We start from the raw sequence: 21,081 nt of genomic DNA, 5'->3' as shown, positions 1-21,081 counted from the left end.
TGAAATCATAGAAGAGAAAAGTACTTAATTTGAGATAATTAAAAACAGGAGGCCATCAATAGTGAAAGAATTGTATTCTGTGGACGTAGTAAATGTGGAACTAAAGGAAAGAGAAACTATAATGTAAGGATGATAATTTCCATGTCAAGATTGAAAAAATTGCTGAGAATTGAAGACTTTGAGGCAAAAGCCCGTCAAGTCCAAAAAAGTGAAAGTGTAAAGGAGATAGCTTCACAAGGGTTTCTCGATATTCGATTTTCTTCAAGCAGGTGTTTATCCCTTATCTGTAATCCTTTTCTCGTGCATTCAGAGATCAAATGTTAAATGGTTCTAGGTTGTCTCTACGTTACCCTACTTTTGAAATGATGGAATACGTGATTTCCTGTTTTTGACATCTGTACAAATACTTCAGATCTATAGGAGTGGCCATAGACTTCTCATTCAGTTTGTGTTTATATATTGACCCTCCTTTCTAATGCACAGATGCAGACAGTCGAACCTTCCTCCAGCTTCTTTCACTTTATAACAATTCTCAAACGATACGCAATTTTCTGTTTGAAAATTATGAGTAGGACTCGTCTGAGACTGGGACATTTTATTTAATACCTACATTGTGTATTCTTAAAATGATGAAATACGTGTTTTCCTATTTCACATCTATCTCACCGTTTCACATTTATAAAGGTGGCCATAGACTTTTCAATGCAGATTGTTTTCATTTTGATCCGCTGTCATTTTGCACAATGGAATTGCAGAGAGTCGAGACTTTTTCCATCTTCTTCTACTTAACAACAGACTTCATTCGATATGATACTCGACCACTTTGTCATTTGCAAATTTTGCGTAGGACAATGTCTGAGACTCTGTCGGGGACCCTGAGGCTAAAAATATTATTTCAAAGCGTGTGCCCACAAACATAATGGAATTCAGGCGTGTAGTCAGCCTGATTTATTGGGGGGGGGGGGGCAAGAATAAAAACTGAAGGGGAAATGACAAAGACATCAAAGAACGCCATAATATTGTATGTTTATTAAAGAATCTGTATTTATATTTGAATTATCGAAACTGTAAATTTTTGTTTCATTTTTCAGTGCTTAATACAAGCTCTTTGCGAGGTGCTTTATTTCATATTAATAACTAAAATTGAAGTATTTATTGTTTTAAACGTTAGAACAAAATTATATTACAGCAATTTTAGATTATATCAATACAAAATAGAAGTATAGGCTTTGTTAAATGTTTGCACTCAATTTTTTACCTTCCAAAATAACAGTTTATTAATATTCCGAAACTAACGTTGTGGAATATGATCTGTTGTTTGGAAGTGCACCTGGTATCATTGGATGCTTGTCATGATTGCAGTAATAGGATACAGTTTGAAATTCTTGAAATGGGTAAAGGCAATGGAAGATGTCTGGTGCATCTAGCAAGAAACATATAAGTTTACACAGAAATGAACAGAATTCGCAAAGTTGGATTTAATTTGGTAAATATAATTGCAAGGATTTTACTGATTTTGAGTCGGTTTGAAAATTCTTTTTAGCGTTATTTTTTAGTGGGGAAAAATAATTTAGAGGGGGCAGTGCCCCTCTAGCCCCTCCCTGGCTACGGACCTAATGGGATCCGCGGTTGCCGATTTGTCCGTCTACCAAACGGTATCAGGAAAAAAATATCCGGGGCCTGCACTAATCTCGGCAAATTTGTCATTTCGAAAGGGAACATTACCCCCCTGTAACCTTTTTCTCGTATTTTCAACAAATCACGTATTTTCTACTTTGAAGACATCTTTGCATCGGCAGAGTTTTGTTTCATTAATGTGGCTCTCTTAATCAAGGGTGCCTTTTTTTGGAAAGGGAGCCCTTTGCCCCCCTTAACCTATTTTCCGAAAGAAACACAAAAATACGTGTCGATTTATTTTCGGTTTAGTATATAGGTACCAAGTTCGAAAAAAATCGAATGTCGAGAAACCATTGTGAAGCTATCTCCTTTACACTTTCACATTTTGCACTTGACGGGGTTTTGCACCAAAGTCTTCAATTGCAGGCATAAAAATTTCTACTGTCTGGATGAAACCTCTTGACGTTTGAGGCGTGTCCCCTTCCGTTGCTCTAGCCAGTAGGTATTATGCTGCGTTGCCGCATACAAACTTCATAATCCTCGCTTGTAGAATTTACGCTAATACGCTCGAAAAGGTTATTGTTCTTGAGACTTCTTTCCTACTCCAAATGAAAGACATCGTTCTTCTGAACACGTACGAAAAAAAATCACATTCATAGGTCAAGTGGTTCAGCTTTTATTATACTTCTTTTGTTTACATGTTAACTCACATATACCCCAGACATCGTATATCACGCAGCTGTATATGTATAAACGAACTTCGAAACAAGAGTCCACATTGAAGATAAAACCCACACAACCAGACTGCCTTTCAATAACTGGAGAAACAAAGAACCATAGTATCACCCTCAGTCTGAATGTTTACTTTGGGGTGCCGAAGAAAATTTCGTTGTAGTTTTTAGGTATATTCGTTGTAGTGTTTCGTTGTAACGAAAATTAGATTAAACTATGTTCTTTGCGTTTCACTATGTCCCTTAGTAAACCCAGTACAAGTAAGAGTGATCGTTCTAGTCGTTACGGTAGCAAAGTTCGGAAAGTAGTGTTCAGTGTTTATTCTTTTTTCACAAGATACGCATCTGAAGATAGCCAAAGAGATCTCGACTTTTCCAAATGCCAAGAACTGACAGCAGAGGCGTGTTCCGTAAGTGTGTCGACTGTTTTACGTATATGTAGGGAAGTTAAGAAAGCAAAAATACAAGGCGTCCCAAAATTATTTGTTTCCCCAAGAAAACACATTAATGTTTCTAAAAGAGTCACAAAATTAGATGACTTCGAAAAAGATGTCTTCCGTCGTACAGTGTTCGAATTTTATGGCAAGGGCGAATTTCTGAGTGTCAAAAAATTACATGTGCATTTCAAGAAAAAATATCGTACACTAGTTCGGCTTCGTCAATAAAAAGATTATTGAAACAGTTAGGCTTCCGTTATCGCAGAACTAATGATGGCCGAAAATTTCTTATGGAACGGGAGGACATCGTTGCGGCAGGATTGAAGTTCTTGCGAAAAAGAATGCATAATATTAGAGCATCGGGAGATACACGACCTATATTCTATTTAGATGAAACATGGGTGAATCAAAATCACACTGTCAAATTTGTTTGGCAGGATTCATCGAAAAATGGAGGACTCAAATTGCCCATAGGTAAATGTAGTAAACTCATTATTTGTCATGTGGGGTCAGAAAAAACAAGTTTCCCTCATGATAGCAAATAGGTGTTTAGGTCAAAGTCGTCTGGAGATTATCACCAGGAAATGACCTCAGATTCATTTCGAGACTGGTTTTTGAACAGATTTTTAAATTATTTAGAGGAAGGCAGTATAATTATTATGGACAATGCTCCGTATCATTCGGTCTCTATAAACAAAATCCCTAACACGTCTACTAAAAAGCAAGATATTATGCATTGGTTGGAACAGAACGGCATTCCCTTTCCCTCTCTCTCTCAGAAACGAAAACAGAACTCCTGGAAAAAGTGCTACCTTTTAAGAACAGGCAGAAGATATATGAACTAGATCAACTTGCGATCGAAAGAAGACACGAAATTATCCGACTTCCACTATAACACTGCCAATAAAATGCAATTGAGCTTATTTGGGCTCAAGTAAAATGTCAAGTGGTGCAGAAAAACACTACTTTTAAAATTTCGGACGTAGAAAATTTAGTTACCGAAGAACTCGATAAACCGACTCGTGAACAGTCGGCTCCTTGTGTGAAACATGCAGAAAAACTGCAAGAAGATGATTTTGTGAAAGAAATAAGACGCGAAGAAATTTTAGAACCAATAATAATAAATATGATCGAAAGTAGTGATAGTGGCGACAGTGAGCATGAGGATGAGGACGAACCATTAGCTTCGACTCTGGATTAGCAGGAAACATGTTGAAGGTATGCTTGATTTTACTATTGTTTCTTATTCTTTTCAATTATTATATATTTGTAGAATCAAAATTATTTACTGATATATGTATCGACTGTTTAATATAATTTGCACGCGTGAAGGGAAGTGGGAATCTGACAACGTCGCCTTAACACTTCATTGGCTCTCATCAAATGTCAAGAGGTTTGAGCCAGACAGGTTTGTTGCAGGTCACCTAATCGTAATGGCAATTATAATGAATTGTATTAGAAGAGAGAAAAACTGCAGTCCGCTAGCTCTTGACTCAAATCAGTGGTCCTTATCCAGTGGGAGACTAGGGGCTGGAGCAATTAAATATTTACTGGCCGCCAAATTTTCACGGTAGGCTTGCAAATGAACCATAATATGGTGATTAACTATAATATAGTGGGATCGACCCCCTAACTTCTACCGGCATTCTTTTACATTTTTGGGCTGACTATTGGCCTGACTTACATACTTCCCCATTGTCTCACAATTTCAGTTAGACCTACAGTCTTCATATGCTCTCATTGCTCCCTCCCCTTCTCAATTTTAACATGTCGGAGATGTCTATGATTAATTTAGTATCATGATTAAATTGCAGTATTTCTCAAATATGTTTTGAAAAAATCGGGAAATTTGGAGTTTCGAACAATTCTGGGGGAAGGACATTATGTAAATTCAGGACTGTCCTGGCTAAACCAGGATGTTTGGGAGCCCTACTCACGAAAAACAAACAAATAGTAGGTTACTTTTTGCTGGGCTATCCAAGAATGTTATGAAATAAAGAATTCGGCTACACAACGAAATCGTGAAGCCATACGTCACAGTTTCGCCACTCCTATTCCGCTCGCTCTGCCCAATAAGTTTGCAATGTTTTGAGCCAACATTCATGGCGGAAAAGAGAGTAGTTAACCCGGCAACGAGAGTGGCGTCGATGCTTGAGTGTTTCTTGGCTTCATTGAGTTATTAGAATGAAGATACATATATATGGGCAGATCCTCTATTTTATGACATCCTTGGGACTATCTTTGAATTGTAATAGGCTTTTTCAGAAAATGCCTATTATAATTTTGTTTATATTTCATAAGTAATTGTTTTAGTAATAACTGCAGCATGAGCACTTAATCGAAGAAAAAAGAGCAAGAAAGTTCAGTGCGGTAGTCCGTACTTTTCACTTATTTATTTCGTGATACCAATATCAAATGGAAAAGCCTTTTGAAAATTTAAATTAAATGTTGTTTATAACAGTACATGATTTGAGTCCCTATGAGGGAACAGCCATTTATAACAGTGTGTGGTTCAAGTCCCTGTTCGGGCGCCATTTACAACAGTACGTGGTTCGAGTCCCTGTGAGGGGACAGCCATTTATAACAGTATGGGGTTCGTGTCCTGTGGATCCGTATGTGTGCTTAGGCGTTTACGATAGTCCGGGATTCGATCCTTTATGTCCTGGACGACTTCTTTAGACTTTAATAGTGATTCGGAGATTCTACCAAAGCCTACCATATAACCACTAGACAGAACGGTTCAGAGTTCGGGTCAGAACATTCTGTGAAATCGGCATAAAGACTGATTCTAATCGTTTTCTCAATGCCTATACAATTTACTAATGCGAAAATTTTTATGTTGTATAGGCATTAATTATTTATGCTGAAAAGAAAAAAGTAGGCTAAATTCTCTTAAACTATAAAACATAAATTTAAATCATGGTAATTATTTTGTAAACGATATGCAGACTTTTACGTTTTCGTTTTAATTAACAACACTGAAACTACACAAACACATATTAAATTACACTTTCGGAACTTTGATTTAAATAATTAGATATGATAACGCAATTTTACACTCGGCCCAATAATTCTTGTTACGATCGCGGAGGACGCGGAAGTCGCGAGCTACCGGTTGAACTTCACTACATCGTACGTTTTTTATTATTTCACATTTTCACTTCTCATCCACTTTGATGCGGAAGACAGATAATTTCTGGCGGTTCCCGGAGCATGAACTTAAAGATGGAAGATTACCTTTTCCATATCTTCCGAATTCATGTCTTCCTTTTAGATTGTCTTGGGGCTAACTTTTAAGAGTCGTCCGAAGGGATCCTGATCGTATTGTTTACATCATCTTATTTAGAATAATACGTTGCATTAGCGGTGTTTTACGTACATATTAATAATGAAAACATAATTAAACAATATTTTATGCTTAATTTTGAATGTGCTGTTCATAGATTTTCGCTAGTTAAAATAAAACACTATTTTTTTAGACACTGCGTGGTTGCTTGTCGTCAGATTCGTTGCACCAGTCAGACTAACTTAGTTTTTCTCCCCATCTCCGCGCTCCAACCCAACGGAGAAGCTCACAATGCAATCTGTTGATATCAGAGCTAAAAATGACTATGACAAGTTATAGGCAGGAATTTTTGGAGACGAAGTTGGCTTTCTACGCTAGATTCTAGCATCTTGTTTTTAGAAGCGAGAGGGTCCACCAAGACTTCCGTCGCAGACGCGACGCACAACCATATATATGCATATTCGTCTATTTGCTGAGAGAAAAATTCTTTGAAGTGCTTTTATATGAGGTTCACTTAAAAAGTTAAAAATTTTCTTCAAAAATATTCGATAAGTTGGACTATATGGTTACATGTTTAAGTTGTCAAATATACATACAATCGCACTGAAATAATAAAATAAGAAAAGTTAAAGTAATACTATTTCAAATTTGGAAATGAGAGAAGTAACTTCTTAAATTGCTCATCGCATCAAGAGCAGCGGTGTCTTTCAAATTATTTAAGAACCGATTTTGTGATTAACTTAGTATTAATATTATTACTATTTGATTATGTTATTATTTATTTATTAAAACCATACTAGCAATAGTGACTAGCGTTCAATCATATATCATCTGTAAATTTATGTTTTGTTTACTGATTTTCAGGAAAATAACATACCACTAAAGAATTATTGTTACTATTTGTAAGTACTGAATTTAAAGGTGAAGAGACGATTCTGGGAACCTGAGAAATTTTAACAACCGGTTCGGGGCAACCAGTGCGAATCGGATGAATAGAACCACTGCTCAAGAGTAAGTAGCATTTCTATTTCTATATTTTTATCTAGAGTGAAATAAAACAAAATTAATACAATTTTAAATAATTTAGCATGGGAACAATGCTGGAAACGTAAAAATGGTGAGATTTCTTCGATTTAGGGAAATTTAAAATGAAAAAGGGAAATTTTTCAACTCCAAAAAGGAAAATTGTAATTTAAAATTTTGACAGCAAATAGTAGCTGGTGTTATGGCGTAGTTTAAGGTTCAGATTATATTAGAAGTGCTATAGTATTCATTAATCACCCTTCACTATCATCATTAATCATTTTCGTAATTTTTTACGTTGAAATTGCTGTGTTACAAACAGGGACAACGCCAGCTTTACTTTCTTTGGAAGAACAGACGGAGAAGCACATACATTCCTGGGGAGCAGTGATTTTTGTGTGTATGTACCGAGAAGGATAGCTTTATATTATTTGACCTACTTTACAGTACTACATGCATGGGGATAGTCGAACGAGACAGAGGCAGAGGCGGATCCAGGACGGACTTTCTGAAGGGGGCGCTGGGTTGTAATACTGCTACTTAGAGCTTAGAGTTACTTTCAAGGGCTTTAAACTTTGAGATGGGTTTTATTTATATATAAAATAAGAAAGTTTTCTTTTCGGGGGTGAGCGATCGCCCCGATCACTTCCCCAGGATACACCCCTGGACAGAAATAGTCATTAATGGGCTCTCGTCCCTTTTTCCTCCTCTACAATTATTTACAATCGTGTGCGTGGGTTTCCTCGCGGTTGTCCCGTTTCCCCCCACTTTCTTCATTCCACTATTTCATTCATTGCTCATCATCACCGTCTCCTTTAGTCTAGCCGGCATAATTGTGGGACATAATAAAACTCAAAAATTTCATTTCATTTTTCATTTCAAAACTCAATGATATAATTAACTTGGACCTAGGTCTGTATCTTAAGATAAGAAAATAATTCGCGTTGTGGTGTGAAACAAAAGGTTACTAAAGGACAATTATCTACTTTCAAACTCTATTATTAGTAGTGTAACGCATTTCACCACATGTTCTTTTGCTTTCTACTTTTATTCCTTTATCTCGATATTCTTTTATTACTTTTCTACTTTCTATTACTTGTATTGTCTGTAAGGCATTTCACACTAGTATTACAAGACTAGTAGTTGGTGAAGAAGATGAAGAAGAAGAAGATTCTAAACGCTTAGCAGATATTAAAAAAAAGAAGAGATTGTAGTATTGTTTGACTAGTTAAAATGCCCATGTTCGACTCAATGGAGTGCCAAACGGCCGTAGAGATGACAAATATTGAATGTGAAGTCAATGAAATCATACAATCGAACGATGTTGTTATTTTTAGCAGAACTGATTGCAACTATTGCAGCAGAGTGAAAGATTTGTTTACTAGTCTTGAAGTTTCATACCTTACAGTGGAGTTAAACCATCTTCCAAATGGAAATGAAATAAAAGAAGAACTTGTGAGAAAAACAGGTCAAACTACAGTACCTAACGTATTTATACGCGGTACACACATTGGAGGTTATGACGCAATATCACATCTGCATGAAGATGGAAATCTTATGCCACTTATCATGGGAAGCCCAGATGCAGAACCAAAATATGATTTTGATTTGGTTGTGATTGGAGGGGGCTCTGGAGGTTTGTCCGCTGCATTGGAAGCTAATAAATTAGGCAGAAAAGTTGCTGTTTGTGATTTTGTGACACCATCGAAGAAAGGAACTACGTGGGGCCTTGGAGGTACTTGTGTAAATGTGGGCTGTATTCCTAAGAAGATGATGCATCGTGCAGCCATTATCAGAGATGATATAAAGGATGCCAAGTATTACGGATGGCACGTACCAGATCAAGTCCAGCACCGATGGGAAAAAATGGTGGAGATGATACAGATGCACATCAAGTCTTTAAATTGGGGTTACAAAGCATCGCTTCGGGAAAATAAAATAAAATACTACAACTCATTTGCTAAATTTGAGGACTGTCATACTCTTAAGTTAACGGATAAAAATGGAAAAAATGAACACATAACTGCCTCAAAGGTTATTATAGCTGTAGGCCTTCGTCCACGATACATGGATATTCCTGGTGTAGAACACTGCATAACTTCCGATGATCTCTTTTCTCTTCCTTATTCCCCTGGAAAGACTCTTTTAGTTGGAGGATCATACATTGCTCTGGAGTGTGCAGGTTTTTTATCTGGTATGGGATTAAATTGTACAGTTATGGTAAGATCAATTTTGCTGAGAGGATTTGATCAACAAATGGCTAATCTTATTGGAACCCATATGGAAAGTATTGGTATTACTTTTGTTCGTGAGTGTTTACTTGAAAAAGTTGAAAAAATCGAGAATGGAACTCCAGGACTTCTGCGGGCTACTGGGAAGAAAATTAAAGGTGGAACGTTCACAGGAGAATTCAATACAATAATTCTTGCAATAGGACGTGTAGCGTGTACCGCTGGACTTAGTTTAGACAAGGCTGGAGTAAAGATCAATCCGAATAATGATAAAATTATTTGTGATAATAGAGAAATGTCATCTGCAAGTAATATTTTTGCTGTTGGTGATGTTGTTGACGGACGTTTGGAATTAACACCTGTCGCAGTCCAAGCTGGGCGTCTTCTGGCTAAAAGAATCTTTGGAAAGAGTAAGGTATTGATGGATTATACAAATGTTCCAACAACGGTGTTTACGCCACTAGAGTATGGCTGTATTGGCTTATCAGAAGAGGCTGCTCTGAAGACATATGGAGAAAACGATGTGGAAGTTTACCATCAACATTTTATGCCTTTAGAGGATGAATTGCCACATAAAGATAAAAATAGATGTTATGCTAAATTAATATGTGTGAAATCTCTAGATGAGCAAGTAGTTGGTTTGCATATACTAGGTCCTAATGCTGGTGAAATTACGCAAGGATACGGCCTTGGGTTAAAGCTAAAAGCTAAAAAGGCTGACTTTGATAATCTAGTGGGAATTCATCCAACATGTGCAGAGATTTTTACTACAATGCGAATTACTAAGTCGTCAGGTCTACCGGCAGATGTAGAGTCATGCTGAAGTTAATGAATGCTGTTACTCATACAAATGCTCAGTAATGTACTTTAGTTTCTCTTATTACAGTTGATAGTTCTCAATGTATAATCTCTACTATTGAACTAATTACAACTGAGCATTTTAGAGTAACAGCAAGAATGGATGGCAAGAAAAGGTGGCAGCCGTAGCAGGCATAAATGATGGCTTGTTGTAAACCCAGTAAAATGGGAGAACAATGCTTGATGTGTTACCTAACATGTCGGCAATATATATATATATATTTATATATATGTTGCTTTCATAAAACTTACGATTTGTGAATGTAACAAATAAATGGAAGGTTCAGGTAATATTTATTATTGTAGTCTATCTTTATTTTGTACGCAACAGTAGTATTTTTTTAAAATTACATTCTGTACAAGGGATGATAAAGAATACATTATCCTTTTATATTTTAACTCTGTGTTGATGTATGTAATATTCATCCAACAACGTCCTAGTGAATTTAGGCATTGGATAATAATCCTGGATAATTTTTTTGATGTATTTATCACTATAGTTCACCCTAGCAATGTAATGTAGTTGATGTTCCTAAAAGAATCATCAACTACAGCTAGTTTTGGTAACTTCCAAGTTTTTTTTTTTTTTTTTTTTTTTTTGTTTGTTTGTTTTTGTATAAAATTATTTTTTTCCCAAATAGCTCCTTTACAAATTACAACTATCTATCAGGGTTAAGTGCTGTATCGCCGGACCAATTTAGGAAATTTACCGGGTCAATTGGGGAATGTATTTAAGTTTGTGAGAAAGAATGAGTGAAAGTCAGGTAAGGGGAATGATAAAAGTTAAACAAATGGTTATATTTGTTGGTTATTTCTGATGTTGTGAGCGGCACTATATGTGGAGGCGGATGAACTATTTCGCGGAGAGGTAGGTTATGATATAGTGGTGCGAAAGGCAATGTCGAAATGGCTTTTGTGTGTCAAGGCTGTGACCTAGATCGTGAAATGTACACAAAAATTTGGGCAGATCTTTCATATGCCCATTTCATGTCGAGAACAGAACCTAACCAACTCCTGCGGGGCTTCTAACCCGTTCCTACTACTACTACTACTACTCATACTATGAATCCATATAGTAAAACTGCACACCTAATGTAACTTTATGTAATCCAACCAAATATAACCAAATGCAGTACATTTTGATACTTTTTTTTTTATTTATTTTGAAATTGGTCTGGCGACACAGCACTAATGCCATCTATTATTATCTGTTTTAGATATGTAGCTACGTACTTTTTTCAGTCTTCATACAGATATGATAGAAAGTCACAATAATCAGGAATGGAGTGACTACAATTTAGGTGTAGGTTCCAATTATTCGTACTTCGTCATTATAATAATTGTTTCACCATTTTCTTTTTTTCATCTCATTGATCTAGCAAGTGGAATTAATTGGATGATAAGACTTTATTGTAGGTAGTTATGCGTCTGTCATTCGATTCTTTAAAGTCTGCTCATCAACTGCAATCCTACGTTTTCACAGGGCTGTAATCGAGACGTACACCATTTGCTTGTCTACTTAATCGTAGTCGTTAGAATACATTTGCTGCTTTAAGGCGTATAGTACTTCTGTTTCTTTTATCGTATTTATTTATTTATTTATTTATTTTGGTTAAGCTTAGAGTTGTCTTCCCGTTTTATATATATATATATATAAATATATATATATATATATAAACGGAAAATTTACAGAAGAAATAAGGTAAGAAATGATGGTTTGGAGTTCTTATGTGATGTTTAGGTATATAAGTTTGGCAGTAAAGTTATGTTTAATACGAGAAAAGATATGTAGAAGTGGGTACTATTTACAAAACGCGGAAGGTTTCAATGATTGAAGAGCATGGTAGTCGTATATGGTGTCGAATCGGTGCGTTGGATGTGATATTTCAGCAATGAGTTTTACACAATTATATAAGAAAAATGAAGAGAATCTATTAAATTTTTATGAGAACCACGAATTGGTGAATTTAAGTGATAATAGAAGCTTCTATGAAAACCGGTTCCAGTCACTGTTCTAGTCTAACTAAATTCTTATAGGGTAACCAACCTAATCTAACAATTTTTAATGTTTTAAGTGCTTTTTTGTAGGTTTGAAGGCGGAAGGGCACCTTTAAACTTAAGCCATTTTTTTTATCGGGTCTTGATCCCTCTGATAAAGTGACTATAACACTTAGTCCTATCCTCTTCTTGATCGCTGTTCAAGTATATTGATCTTCTAAACAAAAATAATATTTTTTTTTCTCACTATTGTGCGATCACAAGAAAGAGAGGGGGGAAGGATGAGAAAGGCAAAGTGGAACGATTAGGTCAATTCTGTCTCTGTCCTATAAAGGAGCCATCAAGAAGTGGTCCCTGAAACTTCTTATCACATGCGGAGGGAAAATACAGCCCGTACTTTGGTGCTAGTGCTACCAACCACGGCTAGTCTGTCTTACACCATTCATTAAACTGCCATTATAGATACACCGAAAAAGCCATGACACGAAAGTAGTAGCAACGCCGCTGCGAGCTGTCAAGAGACCTTCTCTTGCTGGTTCCTCTATAGTTCGTGTTGTTTTGATCAGTGAATATCAATATGAAAATTTTTATTTAAATTCTGATATTCGTATTTCCATCCTACTCCCCACCAAAATTTTCTTAATTCCTTCGGATACATCGGAGGCGATTATCTCTGTTTCTTTCTGCAGTGTTTTATCTTAAGGAGTATTATCAAGAAAACACCATAAGATGCTTTTAGACTATGAATCAATATAGTAACCTTTATATTTTTAATGAAATTACTAATACATGCGTTTTTACTAATACATTACTAATTACTAATACATTGTTCATTAATAAATAAGTATCGTGTCTGGTTGTCATATACAGTAGAACGTCGATAATCCGAACCTTAAAAATCCGAAAGCGGTTCCTAGAACCTAGTGACAGTGTACCCTAGGTCGGGGTTCGATTCCTTGATATTCCTGCTCGGGATGCCACTATTCATAATCGTTGTGATTCGGATTCTGTTCGGAGCGCTAGATCACCGTGTTGGGATTCGAACCAAAATAGTGAATTACATAGTGATCAGTTTCTTCAATAGAGCGCGAATATACTGAAATCACCATGTGAATGACTGTATAAAATTCCGGTACGATTTTTATTCAGTCATACACATTGAAACACAAACATTACAAATTTAGCATGCACATATCTTAAAACTAACCGTATAAATATATAGGAACACTTTCATTAAACAAAATCAATTTAGTTTAATATATATATTTTCGGGCTGTCGTAGTGACGTTTGTTTTGGATGCCCCTTTTTTTTTACTGTTCACAAATACTTACATGTTTTATATTTCACAAAATAACAAATTCACCATTATGATATTAAATTTCAATTTAAACCTGCATTCTATGATTCGAAGTTTTTTTTATTTTAGTTTAGCCCATAATGTTGTTCAGTATCGCGGTACGCACACGGACGATAACGGTATTGACGCGAAATTCGCACTGTTTGTTATTATCTTTCACATTCAATTATGTTCAGTGATCACCGTAAACAATTTGTATTGTATTGATTTGTTGTAATACTTTTTTTCTTCACTACTTTATGTAATGTCTTCACCACAGCTTTTTCATTCGTCACTCCATTTCGGTGTGTCTTGATCAGAATTGCCATGTTTTAGCAGGCTTTGTTCGACTGTATTCCTCCGCCACATCATATCTTGTTTACACGTGATATAACTAATTCACTAATTTAAGTGTATATTTTCAGCTTTAATGAATTAATATTGAAGGGAAAGGTAAATAAATTTTATATTTTGAAAGTTGTAGTCCGATGTTTAACGATGTTCAGGAGCATTATTTTTTATAAATCATTCTAGTCTTCCGCGAACCCACTCACTGTTTCTTGCTGCATTCTTGAACCATATTTAGGTGCGATTTTGCACCGAAAGTTTTACACACACAAGTTCAGCCACGGATTACTCGAAACGGGCTAACTTGCAGTTCACCAGAAGACATCCCTTTTCCTTGCTAGTTTGCGATTTTAAAAAAAATTCTTGTATATAACTGGCTTATACAGTTATAACAGTACACTGATTCAATTTTCTTTGTGTGAAGTCAGCGTTTTTACAAAAGCTCATTCATATGTAATTGTTTGTCATACATATTTTTTATTTTTATTTCCCTTTAGGCATATACAAGTTAAGTTTTAAGTGTGAGTTACAAGAACAGTGTAATTTAGCCTACGAGCAGGTTCTTCAGAAACATTAAATGTAAGTAACCTTACGTACGGCATTGTAATTACTGTATGTACTGTATCGATAAAAGAGCATACCGTACAGTATATTTAAGCCTAAATGGCATTTTCTTGGTCATTTTCGAAAATCCGAACTATCTGTGGTCCCAATTAGTTCGGATTTTCAACTTCCTACTGTATATATTTTTTTATGCCAATCACTGATGTTCACAAAACAGCGTATATTTTGTGAGAATTTTAGGACTCCAGCACTGGTTTCCACTGGTTTCAAAATAGTGATGAAAGCGAAGAATAATTAGCGAGTACTGAAGGAACTACTGTAAGTCGACATATGATTATAACTAATAAATTAAACTCAAGAATGCATTTAAATCCTTATTATAAAAGGAAAACGTTTCAGTCTATGAAAAACTCTTAATTCCTAACTGTTAACACTTGCCGCACCGTTCCGCTGCGTGCCTACCTGGCGTCAATAGATGGCAGGCAAATGGTAGATTTAAAACTATTGTGATCATTTAATTGCGACTTAAAGACTGTATTGATTCGAATTAATTAATTTTAGGATTTAGGAATTAGATTTCTGAGCTTTCGACATCTGTGACCATGTTAGGCCATCATGTATATGAGGCAGTGGCGGCCGGTGGATTATGGTTTCGGGTGTTGCAGTACGAACGATCGGAGACAGAAAATATAAAGTGGACTCATTAACTAATCAGCATAACTTTAGATGCAAATGCTATGTGACATGCTAAATTAGATAAAATTATGTTTTTAAAAAATAAAAAATGCAGAACATTTAATCCGATTAATCACCTTATTTAATTAGTAAGTTCATTCTTCTCTCTTTGATTGGAACAAATCTGCCTAATACATGCTGGTTGCAGTAAGTACGCCAGAAATTTTTACTTGGGGGGTGTTCAAAATAAAAGGGGGTGTGTGCTCAGAATAGTGATAAAATTTTTAAACAAACTCAAACAAGAAAACAGTATATTTTGTTACGCAAGTATTGCAATACTACTGCTATTACTACTACTACTACTACTACTACTACTACTACTAATAATAATAATAATAATAATAATAATAATAATAATACTATCAGCTCTTCGAGTGGTAAGTTCACACATTTGAGCATTTATTATTGTATTATTAAACTAAGTAATAATGTGAAACTTCTCAAAACGGACATCGGTGGAACCGATTATTTGTCCGTAAATGAGAGGTGTCCCTAAAAGGAAGGGTTCTCTCCCATAACACCACACCACACATATTTATGTTATGCAAGAATAAGAAAGTTTGTCCTCTTATGAAGATGTCTACTATTGAGAGATGCCCGTTAAGAGAGGTTTCACTGTATTAGGAATTAACCTCCACTATACATGTGAATTGATTACATACGAATTATTGAAATTATTTTGCAAAATTCTGCTGTTATTTCAATTTTTTCACCCCCAGCAAGTTTCAGTGGGTGATTTTTTCCAAAATATTAATTGGGAAAAAATTCCCTCGTTCCATGCTGAAATGACATTCGTTTAGTAATTAATACTGTACATAGTTCCAATTTCATTATTTTAATATTCTAACCCTGTTGTTAACGTTAATTGTTGTAATATCATTTGATCTCTTAATCTTCGTTCCTGTCCCTTCCTGGCTACGTTATTGGTTCTGTATATCTTTCATAAGAAAATTATTCATTGATTTAGTTGTTTTCCAGAAATCCAGTTTTTTCAATTTACAAATATTTTGTATCTTTCTGATTTGTCTTCTTTAATATACCTTTTTTTTAATAATCTCAGGGCTCATAGTGGTCTGGCCTCTTGTAAATAGTTGAAAAGTAACCAAAAAATGGCCAAAAGCACACGAAAAAGTGACCAAAATCTCATCATGCCCGTTTTTTCCTTTGTCAATTTCTTCACTACCTCTCTCTTCGTTTGTTGTTTTGTTTTTTCTTTACTACTTCTTTTTGAGCTTCCTCCTTTCTTAGGTTTTCAAAGTATGCTTTGTAGTTACGGTAAGCAGACTTAGCAGATGTAAAAAGCTTCTGAGTAAGTGGAACCAGTTCTGGTCTATTTCTGAATTTCTTCATCCCAGACATTATATTTAATTTCGCATATAGAGTTCTCAAAAACGTGAAATATTCAAATTCATCACCTACTCTTAAGAAGAACATACATACTCTTAAGAAGAACATAACACAATACGAACATGATGAACCACATAAACATAAACACACAACGTTGAATGGAGCGTTAACTATTACGAGAGAAAACTAAAAGATTATTGATAGAAGAAAGAATAGACACAGAATGGTTCTCAACCCCACCTTGAGAGCTTAAGCATCCACCAACCGTCCTCTGTGCTTTAGAAAGAATAAAAGTTGAAGTGAGAATAAAGTTGACTCTTTCGCATGTGGCAGCAAGTACTGAAGCTTTCAGCAGAGTAATGAGTAACAAGTTTCTGCCTTTTTCCATTTGTTTTTATATTTTTCTTAGAAAACTGCCAATGCAAAACACAAATCACACGAAGAAGTCACTTTACCTCTGAATAAAAGGTAACTTTTAGTGACAAATTTGAAAAAAAAAAAGTAAATTTTGTTTTTTTTTTAAAAAAAAAGTGACTCGCTATGAGCCCTGTTCTGCTCAATGAATTTACGTGAATAAAAATATACTTAACAAAAACTTAAATTAGCTCCAAATGCGTTCCTGCATAAAACTAGACTCAGTCTAAAATATATATAATTCTTACTTCGATCGATCTCTTCATTTCTAAAAACGTTTTGAGTACACCCTTCTAACGTCCGTCCGTTGATACACCACTTGCAGAGCAGGCTAGAAACCAACCACAGAGCCTTGGGGGGTCATGAATATGTTAGGAGGGGCCAAGTCATTAAAAATTCTCTTACAAATATCTAAATTGTGCATTTTGTATCGAGGTCTGGAGGGGACATGAAAAATTTAGGAGGGCCAGGCTCTCCCTGGCCCCCCTCTGGTTGCGAGCCTGTTGCAGAGTAGCACTTACCAACTGAATCTGGTATCGGCTTATTACTATATTGTCACACTTTTCCTTATTGAGGAGGAGGTAGGTGAATGACCGCTCAAGACGTTGCCAATTTCAGTCATCTGCATCTGTCCATCAATCTCTTTTCTCGGAAACTACCGCGGAGCCCAGGAGGGTAGATATCAGCGGTCTGTTTTGTCAATTGTTTCGATCAAAACACTACCCGAAACAATGAGGTCATGTGGTTCTCGAAGCCGTATATGAGAACGAAGTCGCTTCGTGTTTTGAAGTGAAATAAATAAATAAGAATATTGCCTTCTTTCCTAAACGCTAAACCTTTTTTAACTTGATATAATCAATAACCTATATGATACTGATTGATATAATTGGGTTTGGGGGAGTATTCCTTTTCCATCCAGGGGTGTGTGTAAAGAAATTTGGAGGGGTGTTAGGGGGGGTGTTGGGGGGGTGTAGATTACTCCCTGGCTGGTTGAACTCTAGTATTCTTATTGTCAGGTCTTTTTCGATGGAAAGCATAATCAATGGTGATAACCTTTCTTGGGACATTCAATTTCTTGAAAGTGTCAATTCTTTTTGATGTGAAAAAAAAAAAAAAAAAAAAAACCTTTTACTGACGCCATAGGTACAGTTAATATTAATTTCAGAAGCCTTCTAGATTCCCTTTATATTTTTTCTAGAGTTCGTAGCAAAGATTGTTATTTTATTTTTTTTTTTTAATGTACATTGAACACGCTTTATTCACAATTTATGTAGGAAAATTTAAAATAAATTGTGGAAATGTATCTACTGCATACAACATCACTGCCATAAGGTGTCCTGTAAATTTAAACCGTTTTTTTTTATTTTCCAAATTTGTATCTAGTTCGAAGTATAGATATTGAAAAGTAGCTGTCATTCTGTAAACTCAAAACTGTTACCTTTCACCCTCTATCAACGATTACTATATTTTGTTCACCTGTTTAGAAAATGTGGAAAAGAACTTCTTAAAGCAATTTCCTATAGTTGAAGTAGATACTATATGTTTAAAGAGTGAATTTCATTTTACAAATCCAAAATTGTTACGTAAAGATTATTATACTTTTGTTCATCTGTTTCGATAATTTTAAAGAAATGGTATTTACTGGCAAATACAATAAATTGATCAATGCCAATTGATCAATTTCAGTTTCTCATTTATAGCACAATGTATCTATTAAGCTTATTAGTGAATGTTCAAAGGACAAACAGAATATATGTGTTAATGCACTTTTCTTCACGATAGTACATTTCCTTTCCATGTATAGGTCCGAACAGAGATACTTCACGCTGAAACCTATATCATAGAGAATTTTGAGGAAGTGCCGGTTTTTTATTTTACAGAGTTGGCAACCCTATTTATATATCAACAAACACACACACACACACACACATGCGTAAAAGAAAAAAAAACTACATTCCACATCATCCGTCTTGGTGGTTACGCAATGCACGGTGAACACAATATACTTTCACATGAGGCGAAACAATGTTTATCAACGTTCTGGAAAGCAACGTTGAAACCCGCCAGATATAGGAAAATGTTAGCTGGGAGGGGTCCAAAGTAGTTGAGAAAGGTCCAATACGTCTACGTAATAACGAACCTGTGTTATACTGTACCCGGAAAGATAAGTAATTCTTAATTACTGTCACCTAAATTTTTAGAAAAAATGATAGAACGATTATTTCTATAAGAAAAGAAAGAGTACATGATGAGGCATAAAATAAAATATTTAGCTTACATCAATCATTTCTCTGTTAAACAAGTGTAGTTCGTTAAGAAAGTCTACAAATGCTAGTCGAGTTTCGAAATTTTGGGGAGGTCCGGACCCGGTGGACCCCCCTCGTGGCTACGCCTATGAACATTGCTAACTAGTCTCAAATTCAATGTGGCGTTCCCCACCATACAGTTTTATCAAGAGTATAAAGTATACTTATTTTATAAAAGAAATATGTATATACTAAAATACTATCCACAGAGGGGGGGGGGGGATTCTGCATATTGACTCATTAATATTTGATTCACAAATTACTGTAGAAGAAACCTTCATTGTCTATATAAGCTAAGAATTAACTTGTAAATGCGGCTCTACTTTCATTTAATTTCTGCTCTACTACATATTTTCTTTCTTATTTTGTAATTCTGCTAACACTTTTTTAATTGTCATTATATTGATTTACTTCAGTTTAAGTACCGTAATTTAAAAATATGAATGCATAAAAACAAATTCCATTTGTTAATTGGTAGTGAAATAAAATTCAGATAGCTCGTTTAGTGCGAAAAACATTCTCATTCACTGGAAACCGTGCTGTGTTGCAGAAGCACTGGAACGACCAGACCCTTTAACTTCTGAGATAGGGGAAAGAAGACTTAACATTTGCTCCAATTCCCGCACTGAAGGAATCTTGTCGTTGTATGTTAGCTGCAACACAATACAAATTAGAGACTCTGTGACGGATTATTTTTGCTTTTTAAAACGGATTAACGAAACAGACAGTTACAGAAGTAAGAAAATATGTTATTTAAAGCATATATGGGAGTATTAGAAAGTATTTTTTCTGTTCTTTACTACTATTGCTGATAATTTTTTTTCTTGAAATACTTTGGTCGTTGCGCAACGCTGCAACACTAACATTAGCCGCCACTGATATGAGGGATAATGAGATAGCAAATATATATATACATGGAAGTAAACAAACTTGATCCAGGCATCATTGGTTACTATATGAACTAGGAAATTAGCACCTTTGTGAAATTAACTTATTTAGTTTTTGTCGTAAAAATAGAGGTTCGCTTCGTGGTCTGCAAAATACGTTTATTTTCTGTAAGTTGTCTCCCTGTCTAATTAGTCACTTTCCAATAGAACCAATAGTGATCAACATAGACAAGTGGTTTTTTTTTATTATTATTTGTTTATTTTAAGTTTTTTTTTTTAACAGCAGTAAGGTTGCCTGAAACACTCAGAAAACAAAGTTTATAAACCATACCATGATAGGCAATTTGTTTTGGTTGGTTGCATTTAAATTTAGCGTTCTGGTCAGCAGCGAGGCTCTATGAGACGGGGACCTATAGCTTAACGTAGGATCTGAACCATGTGAATTCCCACCGGAAATCAAACCTGGGTCTCTCACACTAAATGCATGTACGCTATCCACACAGCCAGAAGGAACTCGATGGATGGTTTATAGCAAAGTACTTCATCAAACTAAATCTTATATCGCGAGAAAAGAATCTTAGTTGTATTAGGAAAGTTTTAATCTATACAAAGGAAATTTAGACAAATGATGGAACATTATTATTAATAGCCACCTGAAATAACAGAAAGATCAACAGAATTAATTAAAAAAAGGTGACAAAAGGTTTGGTTTCTTAAGTAACTCATCGACAGCCACTCAAGCAAATATTTTTAATGAGCTCTATTAAGTTTAGTGTTATTTCTTTAAGTTCTATTAAGAAAGATGCAATTCACCGGTATATTTCTGGAAAAAAAGATATAAATGGACTCAATTGAGTTCAACATGTATATTGAATCATGTCATCAAGAAGACTTTAGCTCAACGGGTCTTCGCAGTTGGAAAAGATTGAAACAAATCACACCTGTTACTTCGAACTATCGGT

General features: G+C 35.3%; 1 pseudogene; it reads left to right on the top strand.

The window, feature by feature from the left end:
* The first annotated feature begins 8,285 nt into the window (after positions 1-8,285).
* LOC145693669 (thioredoxin reductase 1, cytoplasmic pseudogene) lies at positions 8,286-10,480 on the top strand (annotated as a pseudogene).
* The last annotated feature ends 10,601 nt before the right edge of the window (positions 10,481-21,081 follow it).

Source organism: Thermobia domestica, chromosome 8, assembly GCF_964235325.1.
Source record: "Thermobia domestica chromosome 8, izTheDome1.hap1.1, whole genome shotgun sequence".
Taxonomy (NCBI): domain Eukaryota; kingdom Metazoa; phylum Arthropoda; class Insecta; order Zygentoma; family Lepismatidae; genus Thermobia; species Thermobia domestica.
The sequence above is the reverse complement of the archived record's forward strand: the minus strand, read 5'-3'. Positions and strand labels throughout refer to the sequence as shown.